The 19,138-nt window shown below is 43.2% G+C and overlaps 1 long non-coding RNA gene across 2 annotated transcripts in view; it reads right to left on the reverse strand.

Annotated features, from left to right (window-relative positions):
• Window positions 1–3,718: 3,718 nt before the first annotated feature.
• LOC149126028 (uncharacterized) overlaps window positions 3,719–19,138 on the reverse strand; it is a 60,882-nt gene continuing 45,462 nt past the window's right edge. Inside the window, exons 2-3 of one of the 2 annotated variants that reach the window (XR_016235276.1) lie at window positions 6,846–6,970; window positions 3,719–4,867 (exon numbers count right to left, since the gene is read on the reverse strand). This is a non-coding gene — a long non-coding RNA (uncharacterized LOC149126028). The remainder of the gene's footprint in view (window positions 4,868–6,845; window positions 6,971–19,138) is intronic. The other variant, XR_016235275.1, reaches the window with a different exon arrangement.

Genomic DNA, 19,138 nt, shown 5'->3' on the forward strand with positions numbered 1-19,138 from the left:
GAGTACGTTTCAGAACACTGAGAACTCACGCTCACAACGTGCAGATGTGGGGAAACTGGAGTGAGTTCAGAGACGTGACAAAGATGATTAAAGGGATAAAGAGTGGTTTCTGAGGGAAGGCTAAAGGGATTCTTTCTGCCTTCATCCCAAGAAATGAGAAAATAATGATTATTAACTTCAAAGCCCGCTTGCTCTTCATGTCGGCAACAAACCCAAAGAATGGAAATGGGCTTGAATTTGAAAGAGTAGGGCAGAACTTGGTAACAGAATAGGAGGAATTCCATGTCCTTATGAGGGAGAAAGATGGCAGTTTGAGGCCACAGAGTCCACGCAGGCCTGCATGACATTCACGGGGAGATGACATTAAATGATAAGCATATTTTGCCTCCCTTAAATTTGAAATCTATGCACACTTTTCCCATAACATGCAATTTCCATAAACTTTTTGGAAATCTCTCATAATTTTAACAAAGGGATAATCTCATATTTTTTTTTTATCTCAGTTCTTCAGCTGCTCTTTTTCATTGTTTTTTCCCTTGGTAGTCTAGGAGCAAAAACTGGAATTACGTCAACATTTCACTTCCCCACATCGCTCCTCTCCTCTGAGCCCACATCATAAAAGGAAACTCACAGCTAACTCTCAGTTCTCAACGGCCAGTATTTTTCTTGTTCTTTACTGTTTTCAGTACTTTGCGGAGACATGCGAGGAAAAGGAAATGGAGGATGGTGGCTGATCGGGGAGGTTTAAAGCAAAGAGGAATTGGCCCGATCTGGGACAGCCCATGTCGCTGATCTTGTCCTCGAGCTAACGGAGCATTCCCAGGCTTCCCAGGCCAGTCCTGTCTCCAGACTCTCGGGACTCAGGAAGTGTTCAACAGAAGGACAGAAGACAGCGAGCTGCTGGACACGGAGGCTGGGGAAGCAGTAATGCAGTCTGTCCTCTGCACAGGAACTAAGGAGGCTTCGCTTCTGATTAGAGGCGCCTCCACACCTGCCACCAAAACAGCATATTAAAGTAAAAAAAAAAAAAAAAAAAGCAGGGCCTTTGTTCAAAAACAACCCAGAGGCTGCTCTCTTTTGTTTCTTTCTCTGGCCCAAACCTTCTCTCTCCCAACACTCCTTGTTGAGTGCTCAGTTCCTCTCGGGTGCCCCAGTGAGACTCCAACTACACATGAAAAGAGCAAAAGCCTCCAGGGGTGACCTTGAAGACCCAGCCAAATCCTGGTCCCCATATGGAGTTTCCATTTCCTGATGAGGAGCCACAGGGGTGCACACATGGGCGACATGAATGGAGGTGCTCCGATGGAAAACGTCATTCACAGGCAGGAGATCATTGTTATTGTTTCCTGTAATTATTCTGCCTAATAACAAAAGGGAAATAACTGATTTTGACACCCAAGTTTTGCTGCAAATAGGCAGAATGTTGTCATGAATATGCAAAATATTATGATCATTGCCATACCTAACTAATTGCATTTGAAACATGCTGGCCATAAAATAATTAATTAGCAGTGCAGAAAGGCATCATGATACCAGCTATAAATACTCAACGTAACTAATTATTTCCGTCATAAAATGGCCCTGCCAAGTAATTTATAACAAAACCCGGCGTGAGAGGCAAAACCCAGAGTCCTCCTCCAGCTCGGCACACAATGGCTGTGTCACCCCCAGCTTCCTATTTTCTGATACTGTTGGGATGAGTGCATACCAATTTGAACATACACTAAAATGAAACTAATCTCGGATTTTCAATGTTCTTTGAGCTGCTGGGTGATTGTGGTGGAAAATTCAGGCAGATCCTTTTGTTGTTGACATCAAAAGTGATAGGTCACTCTGGACCTGCCGAGTACATTCTGAGCGCAAGCAAAAAATTGATTTCCTTTTTTTAAAAAGCAGCTGGCATTACAATGAATAGCCTGCTTTCGATTTTTCTTCTCCAGTGAAGCAGTCAGTGAATGCAGCAGGCATAATAGGCTGAGGTAAACAGTGTCAGGTTCTGTTATATCAGGAGCTCTTTTAAACCAAGCAGACAAGCTATCATCGTGCCTGAAGCCCTGCAAATCATGGCAGAGTTGGAAAATGAGTTTGTTTCCCGACCAGTGTGTTGATGACATCTTGAAGAATGGAAGGAGGCGCTTTGCTAATCACTCTGCCTGCTGCATGCTCCATTATGATGCCATCTCGTTAATGAGCAAAAATAATGTGCCTGGATGCGGCAGTAATAGAATTAGAACCTCTGTGGGCCGGCGCGGGCTGCCGTGAAGGTTCTCGGATCTCGCGTGAAGCGTGTAGGGGAACCTTGGGATTCGCCTCTTAGAAGCCTTTACCGGCATCCTCCGGCCTCATCTTTCTCCCCCGCTGGTTTGAAAATGGGAAATTGGCGTCCCCCATGAACAAAATACCCCAGTTTTCAGCCAGGAGAGTGAAGAGCTCCTGCCAGACTCAAAGACAGCGAGTCTGGGTGGTGGCTTTTTTGGTTCTGTGGGGTTTGTGTCGTCCCTCCCCACCCCCACCACCCACGCTGCACACAGGCAGTGGGGTGATGGCAGTGCAGAACTGTGGGCATTCATGTCGTGGCACAAGCCGGCTGCACACTACAGAGCCTGAAGAGCCCGGCATTAATTTGTTCTTTAAAAAAAAAATCTCTTTGAAGAACACAACCCTGTCACCTGCAGAACGGCGGTGACAGTGAGGCGGGGTCCAGTGAACCCTCTTTCATTCGCTGGCAGGCACAGGGGAGTGCTGAGAGCCCCTAGAATTCAAGGCGAATGCTGTTCACAAAGCTTTCTCCTGACAGGGCATGCTCCCGCCCCTTGCAGCGGGATAGAGGCAGCGGCTGGGACAGCAGGGACTCCCCAAGCACCCGGAAGGGTCCGTGCCCAAGGGCGATGCAGGGAAAATAAACAACTTGCCACATGGTGCTGGGGACCCCTTCTCCTTCCCCCCTCCCAAGGACATTTCTAAGCAATAGCACCTCTAAATAGAATGTAATTACGGAGGGAATTAACTTCACAGCTGAAGATTGTGTTGTCATGATAATTTAGACGAGTGGGAAGGATGTTTTCGGAGCAATCCCTAATCTTTCTTTCTTCTCTCTTTTTGGTTATCACTTAATGGTATTCATTAAAACCGATAACAGAAATTGCTTCTCCTTAAATTTCCTACTGAGTCCCGACGGAGTTGAGTTAGACTTTTTCCTCAAACAGTGCCTCAGTGTCATGCCCAATTGACTCTGTTGTGAAAGAAATAAATCTCCCATGTGACTTCGTTGGGTGCATCTGGAAATGGTTAAAAGTGCGCGGCTCTGTCGGCCCATTGTTGAGAGAATGCCCCAGGTTCCTTCTCAGTGTTCTGTTACCAGTCCATCCTCTGCTGCTGCCGAACCTAAGAGCCAAGCAGTGCTCACCTCTGGGGAGAATCCGTGCCCAGAACACAGCAAAGATTTACTCTGCTTCATAGCCATGGTCACGGCTCTTTTACATGCACACCCTCTGTGCCTATGAGCAGCACAGCAGCCCTTAGAAACACAAACTGGAGCAACACCCCGGAGGCCCTTCGACGTTCACACGAACGACTCAAGGCGTGCCACCAAAAATTACAGCAAGTGTTAGTGTCATTTAAAATTGTACTTCTCCTTCCAGAAATGAGTAGAGAGAACAAATCTCCCCCACCCTCCACTCCTGGAAGCCATGGCATGATTTTTAGGTTCATTATGGGGAGCCACTGACACACATGATACGGTTTCCACCATTCACTCAAGCTGGGAAGTTGCCATGAAAACAAAAGGAGCATAAACTCAACAGGGACAAACTGGTAACAAATGCTCTGTTGACCTTGGCCACCCCTACACCCACATGGCTGACTGGTGCGTGGTCCTCAGGACCATGACCCAACAAAAAATCCTGTCTGCAAAGCAAGCATCAAAGTGATGTAGCCAATGAATGTATTAATTTTTGACCCAGGTTATTATTTCCCACAGAGATAGAAACACTAAATGGAGACTGGAATTGGGTGCAAAATGGGACAGAGCTTGTTTGGCCGAGAAGGAATAAATGTACATTCAGGTGCAAGTATGGGCTGCCCTACCCTGAGTAACACCCAGTATGCAGACCCAAAGGGCCCACAAACACGGGAGAAAAATAAAGAACCGAGGGCCATCAAGGGTGGATGAGCAGGAGAGTGGGAAAGACCTGAGACCCGTGGAGGGAGAGTGCAGGTAAGGGCGAGCGCATCCAAGCGTGGTCCACGGTGAAAAGGCAGGAAACGGGAGGGGACCTCTAAGCAGGGTCCATGGGGGAACCAGTGCTGCCCCTTCCTGCTCTTACAAGAAAGGGGGTGGTACCCAACTGGATGTGCAAACAGGGTGGGGTCTTAGCCTCAGACAGGAGCATCTCTGGGAGGTAGGCTTATCAAGTTGACAGTTTAAGTAATACCGCCTTATCAGGCAGGGATGGAGAGCTTCAGCTTATCACAGCTCGCTAGCTTCCTGCTGATTGAGCCCACATCAGAGGAGCCTCGACAGAGTGTGCCTGAGCTCAGGACTGGTGTTCAACATTCTCAGCGCTTGCGGTTCAGAGTCCCTCGCTGAGTCTTCACACCTCTAAAGGGTGTCGCGGGAACTTATCTTACTGATGGTGGTTTCCCTATTTTCTAGAGAAGGAGTTCAAGGCGTGGAGATGTGGAAGTCACCGAGTTAGTGAATGAGAGGATCCAGACCAGTGCCCAGAACCCCTGAAGGTGTCCTGTGTCCACCTGATTGGGCCACCGGGTTTAGTTTTGAATAAGACAATGCTCTTGACTTTTATACTGCGTAGTAATGTCAACAGATGTCACTATAACCAGCTGTACTTCAGAAACATGAACGAACCTGGGGAAAAAAAAAAACTTACTGTATCATTTCTAAGAGCAAAAGAGAGTGAGAGAGCAACCAGCATTTACTGAGTTTGTTAAACACATATGCACAGACAACAAGCCTCTATGGTGACTATTTTTATCTGTCTTTTCTCTATGAGGAAACAACTGTTCAGACAGGAAAATGGCTTGTTAATTTCACTCAGTTCAATAGTAACGGAGTCAGACTAAGACTGCGATATGGTTTGTCCCAAACCTTATACTGAAACCTGTTAGAGCAAGAACCTCAAATCTGGGGTAGGGGTAGGGGGTGAGGATTGATTGTGTCAAAGAAGCAGCAGACATGTCCTCAGTACAGCCCTGATCCTGTGGAATTTAAGAACAATACCACTGAAGCTTTGGAATTCAGTCTTCCAAAGAAAGGAGAAGGCGACAACTTCAAACTCATCATGCTAAAATTTCTCATGGGAGAAACACGACTATGTTGTTCTTCGTATGGCCCCCTGGGATTTCATGTGAATCATGACATATCCCCGCTAGCCACTAAGGAACTTAACGCGAAAATAAGCAAGCAAACTAGGAAGTGCAGTGGTAAGACTTGGCAATGAACAATGGTTTAACACACATGCCTGTGGGATTTCTCGATATTCAAGGTCAGAGTATCCTCTAAAATCTTGCTGTTTTTTCGGAGTCAAGCGAATCTACAGGGTTAGTAGCTCCTCGTTGTGGCATTTTCTATCTGCCTTTGTTGTGAAAATGTTTCCCTTGAAGAAAGCTAGACTCAGATGCAAAAGTGATAAAAATGCAGTTTTGCGGAAACAAAAGGTATTCTGTAGAATACATATCAAGCAAACACCACAGTAAGCCAAGGAGTTTCGCATGAATATGTGACATGAACAAGTAGTGAATGTTACCCTGCATTCGTAATTTCCTTTTTATTGAAGCAGTAAACAGTCACATGACCTGGAATATAGCCCTTCAGATTGCCGTAGAGCCAATTTTGACAGTCATCCAAAAATATGGTCGTTCTAGGGACAGAAAAGTGCTAAAATTGATCAATGCTCCAGGTAGAGCTGATGAAAGTTTTACCTAAGAGTAAATAACTGCTTCAATCTGAATATCATAAATAAAAGTTCAAGCCAACTGTCCAAATCAGCCCTATTATCAAGATGGAGAGGCAACCTAGTCGTGAATGATATGCCTTCATCTTGCAATGGGCTGCAAGGTGCAACATCAAATATTATTCTCCACGCAACACTGATGCTCACTGAGGCTGCTGTGAAACCATACCAAACTCCAAACTGAGAATGCCTAGAAGCCAGGAACAAGATTTTCCTCTGTGCACCGGTACCATTTGCAGAAAATGGTGTCAAATGTGCTAGCGGTGTAGAGGGGAGTCTAAACATAACTGCTTTCAGCTTGGAATGCACGCAACACTTCAATGCATGATGCTGTTGTGGTCACAAATGTACCTGTCACAGAGCCGATGTGGCAGGACACTGAATTTCTGAATTAAAGTGACATTAAAGTCTTGTAGCATTACCAATTTTCCTTCTCATTAAAATAAACTATATTAGCATATATACCCTCTGTAAGGTAGGAAAAGGGCAGGCATGTGGCCCAACTGTTAAGTCCCTGGTTGGGACACTGGCATTGCATACCAGAGTGCCAGGTTCAAGTCCCAGCTGCTCCTCTTCTGATCCAGCCTCCAGCTAATGCACCCTGAGGGGCAGCAGGTGATGACTCGTGGACTCGAGTCCTCGCCACTCCCAAGGGAAACCTGGATGCCTTGTGACTTCAGCCTGGCCCACCCCTGGCTGTTATGCACATTTGGGGGGAAAGAACCACAGGATAGACTATCTCTCTGTGTCTGTCTGCCTCCTGTCTGTCTCTCTGTCTCTCTGTCTCTGTCTCTCTCTCTCTCAATGTGTCTCTGTCTCTCCACCTTTCAAATCAAATGAAAATAAATAAAATGTAAAACAACAACAACTTACACTCTGGCTATGCATTATCTTGGATCAGCAGTACCACATGCTGGATGCCTTGTCACTTTAAGGATCAATCCCCAAGCGGTGACATCAGCACAATGACATCTTGGAACTCCCAGTGCACATCTCCTCTGGGGAAAGCAAATGGAGAAACAGCTACATGTCAACTGCGGTAGCTACGGGAGTGTGCGAGCGTAGAGCAAAGGAGCACAGGAACCAAGGACAGCTGCACAGAGAACGGGAGCAAACCCCCTGCCTGCACCACCCTAGCCCCCGTCAGGGTCATCTGGAGCCTGAGGGATGGAGGGATGAACAGGAGGGTGCCGGCTGCCCCTGACCCCGCCATGACCACCTGCACATTGGCCGCTGGGGATGCCTGCAGTGCTCACCAGCACAGGGAGTTCACTTACAACAGTGAAGCCCTCCCCTGGACACAGCCTTGGCGAATACACACTGACCACCCACTGAGGACAGCAGGGAAGATGATCCCACCTGACCTGCTCAACAGACACAGGAAAGACACTTGACAGATTCAGCATTCCTGCCTGATAAAAGCTCTCAGGAACGTGGTACAGAAGGAACTTCGCTCCAGTTAAGAATGGCCACTTATGAGCAGCTCACACTTAACTGCACTCTCCAGGGGAGGAGACTACACCATACATTCAGTACTGTACCAGACATATCCTCAATAGAGGACAGGAAGCACTAGCAAGAGCACTTGCACCAGAAAAAAATTCAAATGCATCCAAACAGGAAAGGAAGAAGTAGTTACACCTTTTGCAAATAGCAAGATTTTATGTGTAGAAAACCCTAAAGATTCAACAGCCAGAAAAAGCCATTAGAACTAATGAAGGAGTTCAGAAAAGTTGGATGTTAAAAAATCAATATGTAAAAATCAATGCATTTCTTTTTAAATTAATTTATTTAAAAAAAGTTGGAGAGAGAGACGGGGGGAGAGAGACAGAGAGAGAGACAGAGACAGAGAGACTGAGAGAAGTCATCCACTGGTTCACTCCCCAGATGGTTGCAATGGCAGGAGCAGAGCTGCACTGATCCAAAGCCAGGAGCCAGGAGCTTCCCCCAGGTTTCCCACACAAGTGCAGGGGCTCAAGCACTTGGGCCATCTTCTACTGCCTTCCCAGGCCATAGCAGAAAGCTGGATCAGAAGCGGAGCAGCCGGGACTCGAACCAGCACCCATATGGGATGCCAGCACTGCAGGCAGCAGCATTACCCGCTACACCACAGCACAGCTCCTGCATTTCACAGTGGCAACAACCTATCTGAAAAACAAATAAGGGCAACAGTCCCATTTGAAATAGTATCAAAAATAATAAAATACTTAGTAACTCAACCAAGAAGGTGAAAGATCTACACATAAAAACCTAGGAAGCATTCTCCTGGCTCCTGGCTTCCGCTCAACCCAGCCTGGCCTTTTTCACTTCCTGGGAGTGAACGAGAATGGAGGCTCTCTCTCTGCAGCTCTCCCTTTCTCTGTAGCTCTGATTTTCAAATAAATCTTTTAAAAAAAGAAGATTATGAAGCAATAATGAACAAAAATTGGAAGACAAAAATAAATGGGAAAATATCCCATATCAGACAGGAAGAATTACTACCCAAAGCAGCGTATATATTCAGTACAATCCCTATGAAAATTCCAATGGCACTCTTTACAGAAACAGAGAAAACAATTCTGAAATTCACATGGAGCCACATAAGAGCCATAACAATTTAGAGAAAGCAAAACAAATTGGAGGTACCAAACTTCCAGATTTCAAATTATGCTTGAAAGCTATAGTAAACAAAACAGTATGGTACTGGCATAAAAAGAGACACAGATGAATGGAACAGAAATAAATCAAAGCATACATAGTCAACTAATCTTGAACAAATGCTCCAAAAAGATTCACTGAAGAAAAAAGTAGTCAAAACCTAGTGTTAGGATGCAGAAGAATGAAATTTGGCTGGTATCTTATACCAGAGAAAAATCAATTTAATATTGGTTAAAGACCTAACACAGGCTTGAAACCATAAAATTCATAGATTAAAACAATAGAACATGCCTTGATATTCTTATTTTTGACTATCACTCCAAAAGCTCAGGTTTAAAAAATACACATAAAATTGCATCCATTTTGCTGGAAAAGACAGGATTTCAATCTTTTTTTTTGGCTGAGCAGTACTCTATATTATGTATATACCACAATTTCTTCATGCAGTCAATGGTTGATAGGCATCTTGGTTAATTCCATGCCTTAGCTACAGTGACTTGAGCTGCAATACACATGAGGATACAGAATATCCTTTCTTATGCTGATTTCATTTTGTTTGGGTAAATTCCCAGCAGTGGCACATCTGGGTCATATGGTATATCTAATTTCAGCTTTCAGAAGTATCTCCATACTATCTTCCACAATGGCTCTCACCAGTTTACATTTGCACCTCTAATAGATCAGGGTAGTTTTACCCACATCCTCTCCAGCATTAACTGTTTGTAGATTTCTGTAAAAGAGCCATTCTAACTGGGGTAAGGTAAAACCTCACTGTGGTTTTGATCTGCATTTCCCTAAGAGCTAGTGATCCTGAGCATTTTTTCATGTGTGTGTTGTCCATTTGAATTTAAACTGTTGAAAATGCCTGTTCGACTCTTTGGCCATTTGTTGGCTGGATTGTTTGTTTTGTTGTTGTTGAGTTTCTTGGGCTCTTCATAGATTCCGGATACTAATCCTTTATCAGTTGCATAGTTTGCAAACGTCTCTCCCATTCTGTCTGTTGCCTCTTCACTTTGTTGAGTGCTTCCTTTGCAGTGCAGAAGCTCCTTAGCTTGATGTAATCCCATTTGTCTAGTTTTGCTTTCATTCCCTCTGTATCTGGGATCCTTTCCAAAAAGTCTTTGCTTATGCCAATGTCTTGCAGAGTTTCTCCCAATGTTCTCTTCTAGTAATTTGATATCAGGTAGCAGATTTAGATCCTTGATCCATTGTGAGTTAATTTTTTGTAAATGGTGTAAAGCAGGGATCTTGTTTTATACTTCTCCATGTGGAGATCCATACTTCCAGCATCACTGGTTGAAGAGACTTTCCTTTCTCCAGGGATTAATCCTTTGTCAAAGATTGGTTGGTTGTAGATGTGTGGCTGATTTCTCGAGTTTCTATTCTGTTTCACTGGTCTACATGAGTATTTTTGTGCCAGTATCAGGCTGTTTTGATTTTAACTGCACTCTAGTATGTCTTTTTTTTTCATTTATATTTTATCTTATTTAATGAACATAAATTTCGAAAGTACAGCTTATGGATTACAATAGCTTTCCCCCCCCATAACTTCCCTCCCACCCACAACACTCCCCTCTCCCACTCCCTCTCCCCTTCCATTCACATAAAGATTAATTTTCAATTATCTTTATATACAGAAGATCAATTAAGCATATATTAAGTAGATTTCAACAGTTTGCACCCACACAGAAACACAAAGTGTAAAATACTATTTGAGTACTAGTTATAGCATTAATTAAACACCTAAGAGTAATTGTGTATTAATTACAGAGTTCAACCAATAGTTTTAAGTAGAACATAAAAAATACTAAAAGGGTAAAGTATTAAGTTCTTTTTTTTTCTTTTTCTTTTTTTTTGTTATATAGTTATTTTTTATTTAATAAATGTGAATTTACAAAGTGCAACTTTTGCATTGTTGTGGCTTCCCCCCACAACCTCCCTCCCTCCCATGGCCCTCCCCTCTCCCACTCCCTCTCCCATCCCAGCCTTCATCGAGTTTCATTTTCAATTACCTTCATATACTGAAGATCAACTTAGTATATACTAAGCAAGGATTTCAACAGGCTGCACTCACACAACTGCACAAGGTATAGGGTATTGTTCGACTAGTAGTGTTGTTTTTAAGTTTCATAGTAGAATACATTAAGGACAGAGATCCTATGTGGGGAGCATGTACCCAGTGAATCCCGTTGTTGATTTAACAATTGGCACTCCTATTTATGATGTCAGCAATCACCCAAGGCTCTTGCCATGAGCTGTCTAGGCTATGGAAGCCCCTTTAGTTCACCGACTCTGAACTTGTTTAGTCAAGGCTGTATCACAGTGGAGGTTCCTTCCTCCCTTCAGAGAAAGGTACCTCTCTCCTTGATGGCCTGTTCCTTTTGCTGGGGTCTTGTTCACCAGGATCTTTCATTTAGATTGTTTTTTGCCACCGTGTCATGGCTTCCCATGCCTGTGAGACTCTCATGGACCTTTTAGCCAGATCCGAATGTCCCAAGGGTTGATTCTGAGGCAGGAGTGCTGCCATTCTATGAGTCTGCTGTGTGCCCTGTTTCCCCCACAGGATCATTCTCTCCCTTCTAATTCTATCCTTCATTATTTGCTTACACTGGTCTTATTTGTGAAATCTCATCGACACATACCCTATCTTTTTGATCGGTTCTGTATTTATACTTATCACTTTACCAAGTGCGCTGGCATTGGTACCTGCCTCCTTGGTAAGATTGAGTTGAAATCCCCTGGCACATTTCTAGTTCCACCATTGAAGGTAAGTCTGAGTGAGCATGTGCCAACCTATATATCTCCTCCCTCTCTTATTCCCACTCCTATGTTTAACAGAGATCACTTTTCTGTTAATTTTATACACCTAAGAATGATTCTGCATTGATTACAGAGTTCAACCAGTGGTCTTCTGTAGAACAAACAGAGCAACAACAACAACAAAAATACTAAAAGGAATAAAATAGTAAGTTGTTCCTCAACAGTCTAGACAAGGGCTGATCATGTCATTGTCTCTCATAGTGTCCATTTCACTTCAATGGGTATCATTTTAGATGCTCGTTTGGTTGCCATCGATCAGGGAGAACATATGATATCTGTCCCTTTTGGGCTGGCTTATTTCACTCAGCATGATGTTTTCCAGTTTCCTCCATTTTGTTGTAAATGCCCGGATTTCATTGTTTTTTACTGCTGTATAGTGTTCCATAGAGTACATATCCCATAGTTTCTTTATCTAGTCATCCGTTGATGGACATTTAGGTTTGATTCCATGTCTTAGCTATTGTGAATTGAGCTGCTACAAATATTGAGGTGCAAATGGTTCTTTTTTTTCTCCCCTTTAATTCCATTTGGGTATATTCCAAGGAGTGGGATAGCTGGGTCCTGTGGTAGTGCTATATTCAGGTTTCTGAGGACTCTCCAAACTGTCTTCCATAATGGCTTTACCAGTTTGCATTCCCACCAACAGTGGATTAGTGTCCCTTTTCCCCACATCCTCGCCAGCATCTGTTGTTGGTTGATTTCTGTATGTAAGCCAATCTAACTGGAGTGAGGTGAAACCTCATTGATGTTTTGATCTGCATTTCCCTGATGGCTAGGGATCCTGAGCATTTTTTCATGTGTCTGTTGGCCATTTGGATTTCCTCTTTTGAAAAATGTCTGTTATGGTCCTTGGCCCATTTTTTTATGGGGTTGTTTGTTTTTATTTTGTGGTGTTTTTTGATCATTTTATAGATTCTAGTTGTTAATCCTTTATCTGTTGTGTAGTTTGTGAATAACGTCTCCCATTCTGTTGGTTGCCTTTTATTTTCCTGACTGTTTCCTTTGCTGTAAAGAAACTCTTCAATTTGAGGTAATCCCATTTGTTTATTTTATCTTTGATTACTCATGCCTCTGGGGTCTTCTCCAGGAATTCTTCGCCTGTTCCAATATCTTGAAGGGTTTCCCCTATGCTCTCAATTAGTTTCATGGTGTCGTGGCACATCTCTAGTTCTTTGATCCATGTTGAGTGGATTTTTGTATAAGGTGTAAGGTAGGGGTCTTGCTTCATACTTTGACATGTGGACATCCAGTTTTCCCAGCACCATTTGTTGAAGAGGCTGTCCTTGTTCCAGGGGTTGGTTTTAGGTCCTTTGTGAAATATGAGTTGGTTATAGATGTTTGGATTGATCTCTGGTGTTTCTATTCTGTTCCATTGGTCTATCCATCTGTTTTTGTACCAGTACCAGGCTGTTTTGATTATAACTGTCCTGTAGTATGTCTTGAAGTCTGGAATTGTGATGCCTCCGGCCTTGATTTTATTGTAAAGGACTGCTTTAGCTATTCTCAGTCTCCTGTTTCTCCATATGAATTTCAGCATCGTTTTTTCTAGGTCTTTGAAGAATGACTTTGGTATTTTGATTGGTATTGCATTGAACTTATAAATTGCTTTTGGGAGAATGGACATTTTGATAATATTGATTCTTCCAATCTATGAGCATGGCAGGTTTTTCTTTTTTTTTTTTTTTTGTGTCGTCTTCTATTTCTTTCTTTAGTGTTTTTTAATTTTCATCATAGAGGTCTTTGACATCCTTGGTTAAATTTATTCCAAGGTACTTTATTGTTTTGTGGCTATCGTGAATGGGGTTGATCTTAGAAGTTCTTCCTCGGCCCTGGCATTATCTGTGTATACAAAGGCTGTTGATTTCTCAGCGTTGACTTTGTATCCTGCTACTTTACCAAACTCTTCTATGAGTTCCAATAGTCTCTTATAGGAGTTTATCGGGTCCCCTATATATAGTATCATGTCATCTGCAAGTAGGGATAGTTTAATTTCCTCCTTTCCCATTTGTATCCCTTCAATTTCTTTTTCTTGCCTGATGGCCCTGGCTAACACTTCTAGGACTATATTGAATAGCAATGGTGAGAGTGGGCATCCCTGTCTGGTGCCAGATCTAGTATGTCTTGATAGCTGTTATTTTCATGCCTCATGATTTGTTTTTGTTTAAGGTTGCTTTAGCTCTTCAGGGTCTCTTGTGTTTCCATATGAATTTTAGTATCTTTTTAAAATCAATTTATTATTCTCTTTTTAAAGATGTATTTATTCATTTGAAAGGCAGAGTTAGAGAGAGAGAGAGAGAGAGAATCTTCCATCTGCTAGTTCACTCCCCAAATGGCTGCAATGGCCACAGCTGGGCCAATCCGAAGCCAGGAGCCAGGAACCTCCTCAAGGTACACTACACTGGCATGGGGGCCCAAGCACTTCAGCCATCCTCCACGGCATTTGCAGACACATTAGGAGGGAGCTGGATCACAAATAGAGCAGGCAGGATTCTAAGCAGCACCCATAGGGGATGGTGGCACTGCAGGGGATGGCTTTACCAGTGACACCACAGTACAAGCCCCTTTAGTATTGTTTTTTTCTAGATTTGAGAATAATGCCATTGGTATTTTGACTGGTAGAACACTGAATCTGTAAGTAGTTTTCAGTAGAATGGGCATTTTGATGATAATAATTCTTACAATCCACAAACATCAAAGATTTTTCCATTTGTGTGCCTTCCTCTATTTCTTAATGTTTTTAATTTTCATTGTAAAGACCTTCACCTTCATGGTTAAATGTATTCTAAGGTATTTAAATTTTTTATAGCTATTGTGATTGGGAATGATCTTACAAGTTTTTTCTCAGCTATGGCATTGTCTGTGTATACAAGGCTATTCATTTTGTGTGTTGATTTTATATGCTGCCACTTCACCAAACTCTCTTATGAGTTCCAACAGCCTCTTAGTGGAGTCTTTTGGATCCTCTGTATATAGAATCATGTCATCTGCAAATAAGTTTAGTTAGACTTCCTACTTTCAAATTTGTATCCCTTTGATTTGTTTTTCTCGCCTAATGGCTCTAGTTAAAGCTTCAGAACTACACTGTATAGCAATAGTAAAAGTGGGCATCCTTGGAAAAGCTGCCAATTTTTTCCCATTCAACATGATGCTGGCTGTAGGTCTGTCATATATGGTCTTGATTGTGTTGAGGAATGTTCCTTCTATACCCTACTTGTTTAACGTTGTTATCATGGAAGTGGTGTCCCCACTCACTGCTGCACCATCTGCACTTTCCACACTGTCCTACGGCATCCCTCCTTTTATGCACTGCAACCTTCTGCCCCACTCTCCCCTGAGAATACACTTCCACCACTTTCCTTCCGCTATCTTCCCCTGGTCAAAATCAGCAAATCCGGGGCCAGTGCTGTGGCACAGCAGGTTAAGCCTCCACCTGCAGTGCTGGCATCCTATATGGGTGCTGGTTCGTGTCCCCCTGCTCCTCTTCCAATCCCGCTCTCTGCTGATGGCCTGGGAAAGCAGTGGAAGATGGCCCAGATGCTTGGGCCTCCGCACCCACGTGGGAGACCCTGAAGAATTTCCTGGCTCCTGGCTTCCAATCGGCTCAGCTCCACCCCTTGCAGCCATTTGGGGAATGAATCAGTGGATGGAAGACCTTTCTCTCTCTCTGTCTCTCCCACTCTCTGTCTATAACTCTACCTCTCAAATAAATAAACATTTTTACAAATCAGCAAATCTTTTCCCTATTCAGCCATCTTGGAATTCCAAAAAAAGAGTTTGTTGCAGAGATACCTACACTTTCCTAGTCACTAAGCATTATCCACACTAGCCAAATACGGAAACAACTTATGTGTCTATTGTTGGATGAATGGATAAAGAACCGTGCTGTGTATATTCAGTGAAATACTATTTACTCTGACAAAAGAGATCCCACATGTGTCACAACACAGATGGAACTGGAACACACGACACTAAGGGGCATAAGCCAGAAACCGAACAAAAACTATTACATGATCTGACTTATATGTGGAATCATAAAAATAAATATGAATGTATATATGGATGTCAAATAGTACAAAGTGCAGTTAAATAGGATAATAAGTCTAGAGTCTACTGCACAGCTGGAAGACTATAGATAATAATACTGCATTGAACACTGGAAATTGAGATGCTCTTACCACAATAAAAAAAAAGGGGGGGGGGAGGATTAACTATGCAAGATGACAAAAATATCAACCGGCTTGATTGTAGCATTTCACTGTGTATATCAAAACATCTGTGGTATCCCTCAAATATATACGATAAAATACACATGCTACAAAAAAGAATAAACTCTCACATTCTCTTTCCTATGAAATCTGTTTTTTTTTCTTCACTTATTTGCACTAGCATAGGACAAAAGTGTGAGAAAATATATTCACGAAAGACTTGCATTAGCCGAGTGCAGCCAATTTCCAGGGCAGAAGTGTTTCCTCTTATAGAAAACTCAATCTTATTTTAATCTTTAAAGAGTGGTCCTACTGGGCAGTAGGCTATTGAATCACCATTGTGTATGCGAATTTCAAGCCTTCAAAGTTGCACACCAGAGGGCCTTCTGGACCAAAGTTGTTTATTTGCTACACAAGTACTGACAAGGCAGCAGTCACAGCCTCCCCACTGGGTCCTCCACGTCCTTTCTCCTCCTGTCCCTGGTGCATGACAACCACGACCTCTATAGAGAAGGCAGAGAGTTAACCTCTGGGCTTTGTCAGGATCTAACTCAACCTCCCATTTGGAATGCAGAACTGAGAATTCTAATCCCTGGATGCCCACTCAAAAGCTTTTGAAATGCAACTTTTTCTCTAGATTGAGGTTTCCCTGCCTTTTATGATGGAGATGATAGATAATGCTGACCTACAGAAATTAATTAGTATAATTCACTTGAAGGCTTATTGCTAACATCATTATAATTCATCCCCATAGGAGTCATTTGATTATTGCCTTCTTGCCAATAAAGCTTAAAATAGCTGGTTACCAGTTGCAGATCATTAAACCATTCCTGTCTTGGCTATCATACGGCAATGCTCAAAGAAGGACATCAGGAGCTTGACCCCCACGACCCAATCTCTCTTACTGCAGAGAAATGAATTCAATCATATCCATGAGCCCAACACCAAGAATACACCAGGCACAGAGCGGGGATTTCCAGGTAATCCACAACTCCTCAAAGCTGTGGAGTAGTCAGGAGATACTTCCTACACTATTTCTCTGAGTATCTTGTGGAAAGTAAACAGGATTGGGCAGGAAGAATGAGCTGCTAAATCTGAAATGCTTTTCATGCCACTGCAGCGGGCTGTGTGCACCATAGCATGCCCAAGCAGGTAGTTAATAAACAAGCAGCTATTATTAATTAATTAGTTAATGAGTTGATCTGACCTCCAAACATTGTCCTGTGGGAACAGCTTCTGATCCACCTGTGCCCTCATTCTTTATACAAAGCATATTTCGCATTCTATTGCCACTGTCTTGCAGTTTTTTCCAAAGCACGTCACAATCAAAATTTATGAGGTTATATTTTTATGGACTCAGTATCATTTGCAAATAAGTGGAAGATCTTCCTGCCTATTGTAAACAAGCAGTCAGCAAGTGTTTTACTAAATTTACAAATTCCACACATGCGTAACTACTCCAGGAGAAAAGCTGAATTAAAGTAGTTTGTAAATTAGAAAAAATAACACACGGGGCTGGAACTGTGGCGCAGTGGGTTAAAGCCCTGGCCTGAACTGCCAGCATCCCATATGGGCGCCGGTTCTAGTCCCATCCCAGCTGCTCCTCTTCCAATCCAGCTCTCTGCTATGGCCTGGGAAAGCAGAAGAAGGTGTCCCAAGTCCTTGGGCCCCTGCACCCACGTGGGAGACCTGGAAGAAGCTCCTGGCTCCTGGCTTCGGATCGGCGCAGCTCTGGCCACTGCAGCCGTCTTGGGAGTGAACCAGTGGACAGAAGACCTCTCTCTCTGTCTCTACCTCTCTCTGTAACTCTGTCTTTCAAGTAAACAAAATAAATCTTAAAAAAAGAAAAGAAAAAAGAACACATGACAAAACAGAAACCACTCACGAGTGACCGCTATGTGCTTACACATTTGTCCTGACTCTAAAGGCCCTCTCGAGGTTACTGGTACTCATATCACTTTCCTCCGCCCAGTGTACCTGGAGAACACATCTGAAAATGTTCAATCCTCACAAGTTTTGCCAAAATCCTGCACTTGCTTCATCTCTAAAACGATCCTCTGGAAGTGTGCACCTTCCCTCTGAAGTGTGGGTACCACTGCCGGATGCTCATGAAGCAAATTTCACCTGTGAAACTAATGGCACTGGCCTTGTCCTACAGAAAACCTTGTACAGTCACCAAGGGTGGCTGTCGACTTTGCGTGCGATCACCAGGTGTCCACAGTGTTAAGTTCACATGGACCAACACAAGATGAGATGACAAAGGACGACATCAAAGTCTGCTTCTGGGGTAACTAGCCTAAACTATTTTCACTTCCACAAATATTTTATCTCTATTTGCCCCTAGAATCTAGCAACTATAGCCTCCAGGAGAATCACTGTACAGGGAAAATTAAAAATCAAAGATTGTCCTTACAGAAACTGTGATCTTTCAACTTAGTATACGTAAAGGTATTTTAAAACAACTTAGCTAAAAAATCATGCGACAAGAAAGAGGCTTCCTCCTCACCTGTGGTTTTGTTTGTGTTTTTGTTTTGTTTTAACAGGAAGTGGTCACATGTATCACAGACACAGTGTGTAAGAGTTCAGATTTGGGGCTCTGTGCTGTGGTACAGTGTGTGAAGCCACTGCCTGCAGTGCCAGCACCCCATACAGACACTGGTTCATGACCCAGCTGCTCTACTTCCCACCCAGCTCCCCTGATAATGTGTCTCAGAAAGCAGAGGAAGATAGCCCAAGTGCTTGGGACCCTGCTTCCACAGGGGAGACCTGGAAGAAGCTCCAGGCTCCTGGCCTCGGTCTGTCCCTGCTCCAACCATTACAGCATGAACCATCGGATGGAAGATCTCTCTGTGTCACTCTGCCTCTCAAATTTTTTTTAAAAAGATTAAAAAAAAAAAAAAACTTAGTTCCAATTTCCCTGAAATCTAGTCCCTTTTGTTGCTGGAGTTCCAGGCAATGAGGGTGTGAAATAGTTGTGTGCCCATAATCCACTTTGTAAGTCATTTAGAGAAAAATGAAAACAAATTAAAATCTCCTATAATGCAGAATATGAAATAACTAGAGTGAAAAAAGGGGTGTAGTCCAATCGGATACTGCTACTGACATGAGAATCACGTACTAGAGACCCTAAAGTTACGACTTGCATCGTGTCCGCCATCCACGCTGTGTCAGTTTGCCACAGAATTTAGTGGCTTAAAACAGTACTCCTGATCACCTCGCCGTTCCATGGTTCATGAACGCAGCAACGCTCTGGCTGGAGCTGTTTCTGCAGCCGGTAGGTGACATGGTATCTGCTTAGGCTGCAGTCATCCCAACCCTGACTGGAGGCAGAAGACCTGCTTCCAAAAGGACTTAACCAGGTGTCCTTAATGCCCATTCCAGTGGGTGCCTGAGGGTTGACTTCCCTCAGAGCAAATGCTGTACAAGAAAGCAAGCCAGCATGGCACTACTTTTGATCTTGTCTTGTAAGTCATTTCCACCAAATTACTGTGGCCACGGGAACAA

Source organism: Oryctolagus cuniculus, chromosome 6, assembly GCF_051225735.1.
Source record: "Oryctolagus cuniculus isolate XC-2025 breed Fujian yellow rabbit chromosome 6, ASM5122573v1, whole genome shotgun sequence".
NCBI lineage: Eukaryota > Metazoa > Chordata > Mammalia > Lagomorpha > Leporidae > Oryctolagus > Oryctolagus cuniculus.